Source organism: Poecilia formosa, unplaced genomic scaffold (assembly GCF_000485575.1).
Source record: "Poecilia formosa unplaced genomic scaffold, Poecilia_formosa-5.1.2 Scaffold987, whole genome shotgun sequence".
Taxonomy (NCBI): Eukaryota; Metazoa; Chordata; class Actinopteri; order Cyprinodontiformes; family Poeciliidae; genus Poecilia; species Poecilia formosa.
Window position 1 is genome coordinate 5,850 of NW_006800926.1, and position 13,662 is coordinate 19,511.

General features: G+C 35.1%; 1 pseudogene; it reads right to left on the minus strand.

The window, feature by feature from the left end:
• Positions 1 to 13,662, minus strand: part of LOC103132299 (GTPase IMAP family member 8-like) — a 23,803-nt pseudogene that overhangs the window by 1,684 nt on the left and 8,457 nt on the right.

A 13,662-nucleotide genomic window follows, 5' to 3' on the forward strand; every position in this document is an offset into this window, starting at 1 on the left:
TTCAGGACATGATACCTGTTCTCACACTTGTTCACTATCCACTGCAGACCTTCATCACTCTCTATGCGCTCCTCTACAGTCTTCACTCCTAACCAGTCTCCATAGGTAAACAGAACTAGTGTGTGTTTCCAGATTTCTTCTCTAAACAGACTCATGTGTTCCTGAACAGATCTCAGATATGATTTATCAATGTTAATTGTCAGATCAATAACCAGCAGCACAGCATGTGGTCCTGGAGGACACAGATTCACACTGTTCTCTATTTCCAGTTTATCCATCTCACTGGTTTCCTGAAGGGTGTTGATGTAAAACCAACCAGGAGAATCGACCACTGTGAGCCGCCTTCCTTCAACCACACCATGACTGATTTCACTGTGGGTTGTTCTTCTGTCAACTTTGTTATTAACATTAAACACATTTTTTCCAAGAATTGTGTTTCCTGTTGAGCTTTTGCCAGCACATGATGCTCCAATCACCACTATTCTTAAATGGTTTGGAGGGACTTTTCCACCTAACCCAACAAAACAACAAGTTATTTAGTTCACCCAATTTAAAAGTTTGCAACTTTTTTACACCCATGTTGATTACACAGAAAGAATAAAACAGATCAAAGAGTTGCAAAGCTTTTAGTAGTTAAAAGAGAAAGGTTAAAGTACACAAAAGGTGAATTTATTGCATAAACTTTGTGATTTAGTTTTAAGTAACTTTAATAATAATTATAATTATAATTATAATAATTATTACAATTATTAAAAGTATAATAATTATAATTATTATAATTATTAAAATCTATATAATTATATGGATTTTACCATAAATATGGTAAAATCCAGAACTGTTGGTATTTCAGCATGAATTAGATGTTTTTGTTTTCACAGTGTAGCTAAGAACGCACACAATCACCAAAAGCCACAGTACAACTGATGGGTTCCAACTTAATAGTCTGTATGTAGTTAGTATAGAGATAAATAATTTTAGTAGTTCAATAATTCTTTAAACTATGTACTAAAAAAAAACTAATGTTTTAGCTGCCATTACATAAGCAGCACTATAGTTTATTACAAAATAAATAAAGTTGTAACCTACCTTTAATCTGTAGCTTCAGTTTCTTTCTTTGTTTCTGGACTTGATCAAACCTTTTTGAGGCTCTTTCAGTCAAATCTCTCATTTCTTTTCTCAGAGTTTCTCCTTGATTTCTGTCAACAGAACAGTGTCTGAATCCATTGTTTGTAATCAGAGTCTCAATTTTCTCTAAAAGCTTCTTGACTTGATCTCTATCTTCTCTGTTACTGATGTTGAGAAAATGTTTTCTGTTTCCACATTGTTGAAGAATCCACTGTAGGACTGGACTTGTTCTGATTTTAGATTCTACAGTTTCATCACTACATGGAGCGACTGCAGTGAACAACACGATGGTGTGACTGAAAACATTTGCACTGAAAAGCTCTAAGTGCTGCTTTTGTGATGTTTTGACAAGCTGAGATAAATATAAATTAACAGGAATGACCAGCAGAAAGACATGAGGTCCTGGTGGACACAGATGGACACTGTTCTGGATTTCTATCTGATCCAGTTTTGGGGTGGCTTCTCTAGGTCCTCTCCACCACCATCCTGGAGTATCAACCACTGTGACTCGTCTGCTGAACACTTCCTGCTGCTTTGCTTCACTCTGAGCTGTTCTTCTGCTGGTGTTGAAAACATTTTGACCCAGGATGAAGTTTCCAGCAGAACTTTTACTACTGAGACGGTCATTATATCTTCCTCCTATCAACACAATCCTTAACTCTCTAACAGGATGGCTTTGTGCTGTAAGGAGAGATAAGGAGTTAGAAACACCAACTTTGTTCATACCAGCACAGAATGTACTTTCTAAGTCAACTGTATATTCCTATCGGAACTTTTTTCTAATAAAGTAAATATTAATAACATTCACACACACAATTATCTTTAAAATAAACAAAAATAACTAGAAAAACAGAGGGAGACATTTTGTTCAACTCCCATCTCTTTGATAGTCTTTGAATTCAACAAATTCAGACACTATATTGAAAGTTTATAAAGGCATACTACAAGATAGGTCAAAGTTACGGAAAATTTTATCAAAACGTCACAGACCTGAGTTGTAAATATCAGTTGAAGCAGCCATTTCATTAGATTGACCCTGCAGATGTGTCTGCTTGTTATTTGTTCTCACAAAACTTGTTCCTAACGAAAGTAGGAGTGTAAAATTCGATATTCTGCTTTGTGGTTGGTTGATAGTCAAACATGGCCAGAGCTCGCCATCTGCTGGAGGACTAGAATTACTGCATTTCTACTCTGACCTAAAAGTTCTTTGAATAGCAAATGTAAAACACCAGTTGATCAAAATGTTTCAGAATTTACACTAATCATCATGACAGAAAACAAAGATTTAAACATAAATAAAATACAATAATGTTAAACAAAAACAACTACATGACAATCAATAAAAAGAACTATTTTACAATAAAATACAAGCTTAAACAAATCAATAAACACATTTTTCATCAATTAACAGAATGTAACCCTCTTGGTCAAATAAAAAACTCATAAGAATTTGCAATACATGATTAAACAATGAAGTATTAGTGATTTCAAATTTTGAAGTGAACAATTTAAAGAAGTAACAACTCTATGTAACATCTATCATTTGTCATGAGGTTATGCAGTTTTATCTGCTCCTGTCACTGAGTTATTGATCAACTTTCTTTTCATCTCTCAGTTTGTCTCATTTTTCACCTGAATCAGTTTGCTGCTTTAATTTTTGAATCTTAGAGTTTACCCGTTTACAATATTGACTGTTACAACCCCAGCCTAAAATTCCTAAAGTAAATTCTGGCACTGGGCTTTAACATAAAACAAAAAAGTAATCCAACAGTTGATGAGTAAAAAAAAGTATAATTTATTTTACAATCCTGATAAAAACAACAGATACAGGCGACATAAAAAAAAAAACACAGGGAAGCTTAAGGCTTCAGGTTGTCCAAGGCCAAAATAATAAATAAAACACCCCCTTATAACTATAAAATAAAACAGCCACTTTCTAAAGAAGAACTAAAAGAAAATACAAAACCTAAACTCCCTTACTAACCAAAAACAGGAGAAAACAGGTTACAAAATAGTGATGGGTCCAACACCGACGCGTCGGCGCATGTATCAAGCCCATAGACCAACACCCGTGTCGGTGCGCGTATTGGTTTCAGCAAGTCACGTGACCAATACAGGAACTGTTTCGAAATGACACTGGATGCCAAACTGTGTTTATAAGGAAGCGAATCTGTCAAAAGCATTTGCCAAACAAATTCTTGATCCATTGTCATCTATGGAGCAGCTTCAAAGAAAATGTTTCCGCAGTGTGGGACCATTTTGATCTTATGTTGGAAAATAAATTTGTTTTCACTTTTGTTGTTTCATCCGGTTCTTGCCAGTTTCTACTTGATTTATCTGAACCTAAATTCAGCTGAAACTGACTCTTAGTTTACTTTCATATCATGTTCTGCAGGTTATGTTTGACTAAACTGTCTTATTTAAATAAATCCACCTTTTCAATGCTGAGGCATTATGAGGCCAGACATGAGAATGAAGTCCCAGATACACCTAGAATAAACTCAGATATAGGCTACAGCCATTCTACAAATTACTCAGTTGCTTTTTATAAATTATTTCACATACAGTGAACCCTCGCTGTAATGCGGTTCACTTTTCATGGTATCGCTACAGATTTGTTTGTGCAGTTTTTTTCCCCACAATCTTCCTGATCAGGCACGTGCAGAAGGGGGGGACTGGGGGTGCTTTAGCACCTGCCCTTTTTGCTCCTTGCCCCAAAGTGCCCTTTTGGTCAATTTTTTTTTTTTTTTTTTTTTGCATTATTATTTTCAAAGCCCTCTTCTGACACATAATAACATGTACTAAAATTATTTTATTTTATTTTTTTGTACAACATAATAAGCCTTCCGGTCACCTTGTTACCTTTGACCTTTTGCCCGTGACGCATGACGCAGTTGCCTCTCGCGCAGTGACATAAGGCGGCTAAATGGAGCTCAGCATAGCGAACGTTCCCGGCCAAAACTGTAGACTTGATAGGTATGAATAGAAAACACAGTCTTACCTTGTGAAGAATCTAATGTCCTTGTCCGATGATGCAAAACGATGAATGCCAAATCGCTGCCTCAGACTACGGCTCTCCATTTGTTTCCGTAGTTGGCGGATTTTCTCCCGGACAGCATTGTTTTCCTCTAAAACCAAATCCACAACTGCAGGGTCTGGAGCTGAGGCATAATCGTGTTCCTTAGTATAAACATTACCCGGTGGATTAGCCTCCTCCTCGCTGTCTTCTGGTAGTGGTATTTTCCTCCTCTCCCAAACCCCCGGTCGTGGGAGTGGAAGGGAAAAATGATTCCACTGGAAGAGAGCAGGTACAGCTCCCTTTTTTAACCTTCGTCTTCCGATTTCAGACTTGGGCTCTTGTATGTCCTCACGTTTGAAATGCCGGCTACAAACTTTAGTGTGAGCTTTGATTGACCGCAGTGAAGTTAGTTTGGTCTTTGACCGCTAAGTTAGCTCTCCGGATAGCCACTATCCCATTTTTTCCGTAACTCCTCATCAGTAGGGAAGTTGAAAAAACTGACGAATTTGTTGCACCTGCTACTCATCGGACACAACAAAATTCGGATGTTGTGCCAGTTGCTCGGAGATATGTCACTTTCTGTGACTTCTTCATTCTCACAAGTGCTGGGAACTATATGGAAGCACAGGCTACAGGACACAGCTACAAACCGCGTGTTATCTGTAGTGGCTAAGTTTTGGCTACAGTCCGCTGTCACCTTGATATCAGCTGGAAAATGAAAAAACTAAGCACTGGATGGTACCGGCTAATTACTGGACACAACGGCACATCACAAAACTCGATTGTTGTACCAGTAGCTCACAGATATTTTTAGTTTTGCGTCTTTTTCATGGTACAGATCTTGCAGCTTCGGCCAAGAACAATAGGAGCAAGCAGGACCTGGAACCAACCTATGTGGAATAAATTCAAACGGAAATACGTCACCACCTCTCGTGGCATATACCACGTGGTGAATGGCTTTAGGTTCCGTATTAATGTCAACGGCCCTATATCAATCATCAAAATTGGTCAATGGGTTCCCGAGAAACAGCCCAGCGTAATTTTGAATTTCTGGATGGATAACTGGATGATTTTACGCGCAGAGTGCATTGTTGTAATGTAATTGTGAGATATCTTAGTTTTTTTTCCTGTGATTATATCATTTTGACAAATTAGTTTTCATTGCTATTTGCATTTTCATTGTTATATAATTCTATTTGAAATGTTATTGTGAGTTAATCTGTTCCATTTTCAGACTATTACAATTTGTCTATTTTTTTCTCTCTTTTTATGAATGAATGCAATGTGGATTTTTAAAAGGAACCTCCAAAAACAATTATTAGATGTAATTACTTATCTGTGATAAATAATCATTTATTTTATGATAAGAATAAATGATTGAAACAGAACCTACAGGAAAAGAAAAACTAAGAAAGTTCAAATGGCACAAATTGTGCCAAATTGTGCCAAAATGGCTAATTTGGAATGTCCGCCTAGATTTTTATCAAGTAGTACCTCTCTAAAACTTATATGATTAACTTTGTTTTCATGAAACTTGGCACAGTAAAAGGTCAGACTGGGTATTGTTGTTTACTACAATGTTTTGGATTTCAACTGCATGCTTTAAAATGAATCTTAATATATTGAACTGTTTTTTTTAGGCAGAAATAGATATTTTTTTCTTAATTTCTGCTGTGTATCATATTAATTTACTTTCCTCAGTAACAGGCAGGGTGGTTTTTAGAGCTGTAACATATTCTCTAGGGTCTTGCCTTTGTTTTGATACCAAAACAATTAAAATAAACTCTGTAGTTCTTGAGATACATTCAATTCATTTTGGGCATGTTATTTTCAGCCATATTTCTCAAAAACAGGCCATGAGTCGGAAACATTTTTAACAAGAGGTAGAAAAAACGAAAAATACATTCTCCCTTCCTTTTATTACTTAATTATTAATCTGAGCTGCCATAATCTAGAAAAAGATTATGACACCAGAAAACAAAAACCAGCAGGTGGAAAAGCTGTTCAATTAAAATTGATTGAATGTGATTGTTGTTATTTTAGTGTGATGGTTTCAGTGGGTATTTATACTGATGTTTTCCCTTAAGATATACTTTATTTACTATTTTAACAACCTTTGCAAACTGTTTATGTTTGTGATTGTGTGTTTTACGTTTTTCATCTGACTGCAAGGCAAATTTCCTTACAAGGACAACAATAAGTTGACACTAAAAAAAATTTCTTGCTCTATGACAGAACATAAATATTAATAACAGATCAAACATTAAGATCCACATCCCTTCTTTTTGAGGAATCAGAATAAAACAATATCACATTATTTTACAGAAATAAAAGCAAATATTTATGACCAAACAATCTTATTTATTTTTCTTTTTTTGACACATATTTATATCTCGGAGAATCACAAAAAGACAGACAAACGACTAATATAGACAATCGGAGAACAAAGTCACCAAACATGAAGAAATGAAAAGAGGCAACATCTGCTGTCCAGCAAAGTTGGATGTTTGAAGGGATTAAGTATTATGTGCCAGATCTCTAGATAATACATGATTAAAAAAAAATCTAAGTCTCTCAATTGATGATCAAGAGATCATTTGATGATGAAGAGACACAATCTGGTTCAAAGTCAGAAAGAAAAATATAGAAACCTCATCAGGTTGTTGCCCTGGTGGAAAATATAGAACAACAAGCATCTCAACAGACATCATGAAGTGTTGACAGGAACAGCAAAATCATTTTAAAGAGTGACAGAATAAACATCTAAAATGCTTTCAGACACAATCTTTCTGTTCTCACACAGGTTTAATTCTCTGATTTAAGGCCATTATAACAAGACATCTTCTACCAGCTGGAATTTGAATCTGACTGTCTGGATTGACCTGCTGAAATAAATGGGAAGTCAAAAGTGTCACAAAAAGACTAAAATCTGAAAAATCTCTAGTTAGAAAAACTCACTCAAAGTCCCACTTCAAGAATATTGAAACATCTTAACTGTAAAGAAATAGCTCCTCCTTCCTGCTTCATTAAAAAAAAAAAACACTTCAATGTTTAACATTTAAATGCCGTGTAACTTCCAGAAATAAACGTTAAAGCATTTGCACAACACACTCTGATATGGTGAAATGAAAATCTAGCAGGTACAAAGCATAACTAAAGCAAAGTATACAGTGTGAAGCTTATGCATTGATGGAGAAGACTCTTATGTAACCAATAACAAACAAATTAAAAATAGATGTATTGTTGAATACAGTTCAATCAACTATTGATTATTTACTCTCCAAATTTGGTTTAATAAATAAACATTTAAATTTATTTAATTTAATTATTTTAACTTAATTTGTTTATCAGCTTGTTTTGATCTATTATATCTCATATTTTCAACTTTAATCTTTTTAAATGGCTGAACACATTGTTTTTCATATAATGTTTCCTCTGTCCATCGTAACACAAGGGGGCGCTTTTTGTAGTCTGAAGGGACAACTGGGTTTTATTGCACATCAGGAAAAAGCGCACGAGGTACGGAAGAGGATTAGGGCCACTAAAAAAATATAAATCTGACTTTAAACTGACTTTTTGTGGGTATTTTCTCCACAATTAGCATTTATCTTACCTCTACACATGTGAACAGACTCAGTTCACATGTGTGAATGGAAAAGAATTAGTGCCACTGCAAAAAATAAAAATAAAAAAACAATCTGTGGAAAAAGTCAGAACAGATTAGTCAAACTTTTTTCCAGTGCTCGCTATGGATGCTGGGAGATGCAGTTCATTTGGCTCCCTGGTGAAATTGGAGTCCAACAGGAATAAACCACAAGCTTGTTTTGATATTAGATTATAACTTTTCTTCACAACATGAAGCGACTGCAGTGAAATGTGTGACTGAAAACAATGAAACTGAAAAGTTCTCTGAGTTATAGTTTATGACAGAGAGGGACGCTTTGTCAAGAAATGTGTTGATGTTATCGTTGACCTTTGTACTGTAATTGAAAGTTTTATGTTGTGCTTTGTGCATACAGTGGAAAACTACTGTCACAAGATGTTTTATAAGCTCTTCTGACCCTTTCAACCTCATCACTGGTTGTTGATTTACAGTTTGTTGAAAATCACAGAACTGGTTTGTTCCAGGTCTGTATCAGGAATCACAACTTCCTTCCACAAAGTTCTCTGACAAAGATAGAGAGACAAATTGTTCTATTAATAAGATCAAAACCACTGATGCAGAGCGTGATCCTCTTTTTTTCTTTTATTCATAAATGTGTGTTTTGATTATTATCAGTCTTCGTACCAGACTTTTGATAATAATTTTTCCACAATATTCACTTAACAACTGTACTGATTGTCTACACACCTTGTCATGCAGTAATTATGAATCCTGACCTGTTAGGAGTTAATCAGTGACAGTCAAAGTTCCTCACACATGCATTTCATGAGCTTCAGCACTCAGACCGATGCACAGTTACATCTATATATGACAAAAATTACTATTTACATTCGACTGAGATTTTCCTATAATTTTGTTCCTATTTTGTGTGAATGTGTGTGTGTGTGTGTGTGTGTGTGTGTGTGTGTGTGTGTGTGTGTGTGTCTGTGTGCGCGCGCGCGCGTGTGTGTGTGTGTGTTGCTTGTATGAAATTAAATGTAGATTAGATTGATCATTTAAGTTTAAACAAAAGATTAAAATTACGTTAAACAACATTGGGTTTGTTGCTACATGAGTTGAATAGCACAATGATTTCTCTTTCAGTGTATTTAGGTGAGTTTAGTGCTTTGTAGTTTGTTATTGTCCACTGAAAAAGTTTACATAACTGCTGCAAATTTTCATGGGTGGTAAAAAGTAAAAAAAAATTTTACGCAAACTTTCACCTACATTCATTTTTATACATCCGAAACTGCGTAAAATATTGTGCTGCATTTGTTCATGCTTCATGCAACGTCTCTAAATGAGGCACCAGCTCCTTGGTTTTGCCTGAATTAACCAGGAAGTGATTTTGTTGGCACCAATCCACAAAGTCCTGAGTCGACTGCCTGTACTGAGTCATCCTCACCTGTGATGAGGAAGAGTGATGTAGATTCATCAGAAAACTGCTGTAGAAAACAGCAGGAAGAGTTGATGGAAAAGTCTGCAGTGTAGAGGGTGAAGATGACGAGTGCCAGCTGCCAAAATATATGAAAGAAAAACTCACTTTCTTTAACCTCCTGGATAATTTCCTCTCTCTCCATTTCAGCTAAACATCCCAGAATCTCATTTCTGGTACTTTGTTGGTATATTTTGCATTACTAGCAATTAAAGCAAAATATTTGATCATAAGATATAAACTGTTATAAAACTGATCTTGTTTTGTGAGGTTTTTCTTTTATTATCATCTCTCTGCTAAATGTTTGGATGGCTTGAAAAACATTACAGACAGAGTCTTAATGTAATCCTGCTTTTTAACAACTGATTTTATTAAAAACTCCTTTTATTCTTATGTGTTTTTCATATATTTGCACTCTATGCTGTCATGGCTTAGATTAAAGTCTAATTACTACCAGACGAGGGTCGTAATTAATTAAATATTCTCCTTTATTGAGTAACTTTTTAAATAATATACCTTTAAGAGAAGTTTTTCACCTCTGAGTAAAATAAAGTATTGCAGCTCTAACTTGAGCTAAATTTCTGTATTTTCTATGCACTGCAAGTAACTTCACTGAATGAAGATAAAACATTCTTTTACCAAAAATGCTTCAGACGCAGACCTACAGTTTATTTTGAAGTGAGACCTATTTTTTATGCTCATATTTTTCTTGCTTTTATGTTATTTTCTGCAGACTGGCAACATGTCCAGGTTGTACCCCGCCTCTCGCCTGAAACGTCAGCTGGAGATGGGCACCAGCAACCCTCCAAACCCCACTAGGTACAAGGGTGCAAAGAAAATGGATGGATGGATGTTATTTTCTACATGTTTATTTCTGTGAAATAAATTTTTATAGCTCAAGTTTAAATCTGTGGAACAGCAACCATAAACATTTTTGCATTTAAGCTGTTCATAAACTGTCGTGCTTTTTGTGAACAAATCAAACAAGTGAAATATGGTAATACTCTTACCAATCACACAGTCAGTCAACAAGTGAGTCGTGGACGTATGAAACTATGACCATCTGTCACCTTCAGCAGACATGTCATTCTTTGCAATCTTTGTTGGACTTTAACTTAGTGTGTTAAAACAACACTTGCTGATACTGATTTCACCTGCAGAAGGTTTGCTGCTCATTGGCTGCACTCTGCAGGTTTTAGACAGAAAAGCTTCATAAATGCATCTGTGACATCCAGGGTGTGCAGCCAGAATCCAGCAGTGTTTGATGCAGGGCCGTAACTTAGTTTGTTAGGGACCTAAGATTTGTTTTAAAATCATGTGTTTTTGGTGAATTAATATTTAATTTCAAGTCTGTAATCAAAGAAGAGATTCGTTTTTATAAGTTAGTTTTTCTTGATTGTTTTGATCTGCTTAAAAAAGCTAGGATCCACTCATTTCTCCTCATCACTATCTCAGCAGATCTGAAGACACATCTAGTAATCATGACAATATTTCTCATTAGTTTGATACATTTTTTTCACCCTTTTCCAAATCAGGGCAGATGTCATTCAAGCAGTCCAACCTCCATTGTTTCAACAATCGTAACCAAACAAAAATCACCTATTCCCAACTATTAGAACCAAGCTAGACTATCATGAAACCACTGAAGCTCTGTATTGACACTCCTTTGCAGAAATATTCAAATCAATCTGGAGGCTTTGAAAGTCTCCATGTCTGTGTTGTTTTTTTACCAGCACAGACAGAGGAGGGCCAAAGCAGATGAGAGTTAGTTAATTATGGGTAATTTTTATTCTGGAATATATATTGTTTTATTGAAACAAGGGGTGAAGGACCTGGACTGTGATTTGGAGGATGTGAGCCTCAACTGGTAGACTACTCAGATAACATTAGATAGACCAGGTGTTTTAAAAGTGAGAGCTGTTATTGACTTGTCATTTAAAGTGCAGTCACAACTTTCTGATTTGACTCAATCTCTTCTAGCTTTCTGTACAAAATAAATAAATAAGAATCCCAGGGTTTTGCAAATCATGCTGTTGCATTGGAGCATGTTGAGTTCCAGTACATGACAATCCAACTTTAAATAATCTTGGTCATATTTCCTTTTTAATTTTATTTTACTTGGCCATTCTGAATAGACTTTCTGATCAATCCTGACACTTTTGAAATGTGACGTCAAAAGTTTCACACCTGAAGATGGATTGAAACATCAGAGAGGATGACAGAAAATTTAAATTTAAAACTATCTAATAAGATACTAATCAAATACTGAGGTATACTAAACTTCATAAAATAAATTTTTCAAGCTTTGTACAACACATTTGAATAATTTTCAAGAAAATGGATGGATGGAAATATTAAGCAATGTAAAATAAACTAAAATAAGATCTGTATCAAGATAATGAAAACTTGTATAATATTTAAACATTAATATTTATTGAAATATATAAAATGTTGATGTACAATACAAAAAACATTTTGGATATTACTCTTTCAGAGTCAGTATGCATACATTTTTTTCTGATTAGTTAAAAAATAAGTACTTTTTTTTCTTTTTCGTACAAACCCATAAGAGAGGTGCATAGTTTATTTTACTAAATTTCTATAACTTTAATTTATTTCAGAACTTTCATCAGTGTTGTCCATATAAGTGTTTGAGGATCAAAAGCTGATTGAGCTGATTGCTGATGCTCTGCCTCTGTTATTCAGTCATTCAGCAATTTGGTCATGTCCTCGTCGTCTCCTGTTCTCTGAAATGCTCCCATATTCTGAGGCAACATCTCCACTCACTGAAACAGAGATTGAAATGCTTTCTCTGTGAAAGATCTGATGATGGGAACAAGCAGGAGAAAAACATGAGGTCCAGGAGAACACATGGAGACACTGTGGAGAACTTCATCTTCAATCCAGTCAGGTGGTGTTGGGTCTGAGAACCAGCCTGGAGTTTCAATAACTGAGACTTTTACTCCATCAAAGTTTCCTTCATGTTTCACACATGTTGAAGTTGGTAATATTGAAATGACAAAATTACTGCCATTACCTGCCTCACAGAATTTACATGCCAAATACAATTATTTCTGTACAGGCAGTACAAGAAGTTTCTTCTTCTCTTAGTTTTTATACTACTTTCACATTTTCCCTAACATCTTATCATTGTATATAATATAAAGTTTATTTTTTACAGCTCATAGTCAGAGCACCTAAATAAAGATTATCTTTATGACACATGTTTCATCTATTTGATGAAGAGTTTAATACAAAAAAGTTGCAGCTTAGTTATAACAAGTTCTGTCTTTAGATAACCCACTTTTTTAGAGATCATGTATTTATAGGTTATAAAAGAAAAAACTGATTATCTCGCATGGCTGGATCTACTATTTGTAAGAGATGTATATATTGTCTAAAATTATGCAAAATAGCCAATACAGTTTAATAAAAAAAAAGCTGAAAAATGTGTAATAGCTTTGAAATTTAAAACAGCACAATGTAATTCATTTTTTCTATCATAAGAAATCCGACTAAACTGACCAGCATAATTTATAGAAAAACAAATTCATAAATTATCAGATCTGCAAAATGTTGTTACATAATAATGTGGGCAATGCAACACTTGTGCTTATTAAATGAAATAAGATACCGATGTCATATTTTGTTTTCTTGATCTCTCCTGTTCATAAAAGCTCAAATGACATTTTTGAAAAGTCTTCTGCTTAACAAGAGCTCCTGCGTTGAATCTTTGTGGTGTTTGACAACATGTTCAGAGGATCTTTCTTGTTTTCAGAGAAAGAAATATTTGGTTGATTTGCTGCCATTAGAGAACTTTCATCAAAGTTTTCCATATCAGTGTTTGAGGAACAAATGCTGCTGCCGATCCCAGAGCTGATCTCTGACGGTCTGACTCTGTTATTCAGCCAATCAGCAACTTGCTGATGTCCTTGTCGTCTCTGTTCCTCTGAAATGCTCCCATATTCTGAGGCAACATCTCCACTCACTGAAAATGACATTGATGTGTTAGTCAAGAGAAATATATTTTAACAAAGTCTGTAAACTAAACATTTATTATTTTATAAAACTTACTAAAAGGACCAGTATCTTTGCTCTTTGCTGTTCTCACATGAGGTTCTGTTGGTTCTTCTGGTTCCTTTGCTAAAGCTTTCATCATTCGCTCTATCAGCTCCTGTTCTCTCCTGTTCCAATCGTTTCCCATAAATGTAGGAAAAAAGAGGTTCAGAGGGTTGCATTTTTCGCCTTCTGCTGTGAAGCATCCTTTGTTTTGTTTCATCATATTAATAATTTTCTTGTACAGTTCGTTGATATGACCAGGATATTTAGAAACAAAGTTCCTTAGAACATGGTATCTGTTCCCACATTTCTCCAGAAGCTCCTGGAGCTCCTTTCCCTCTCTGACGATGTAATTCTCTACAGGGACGTCATTGATCCAGT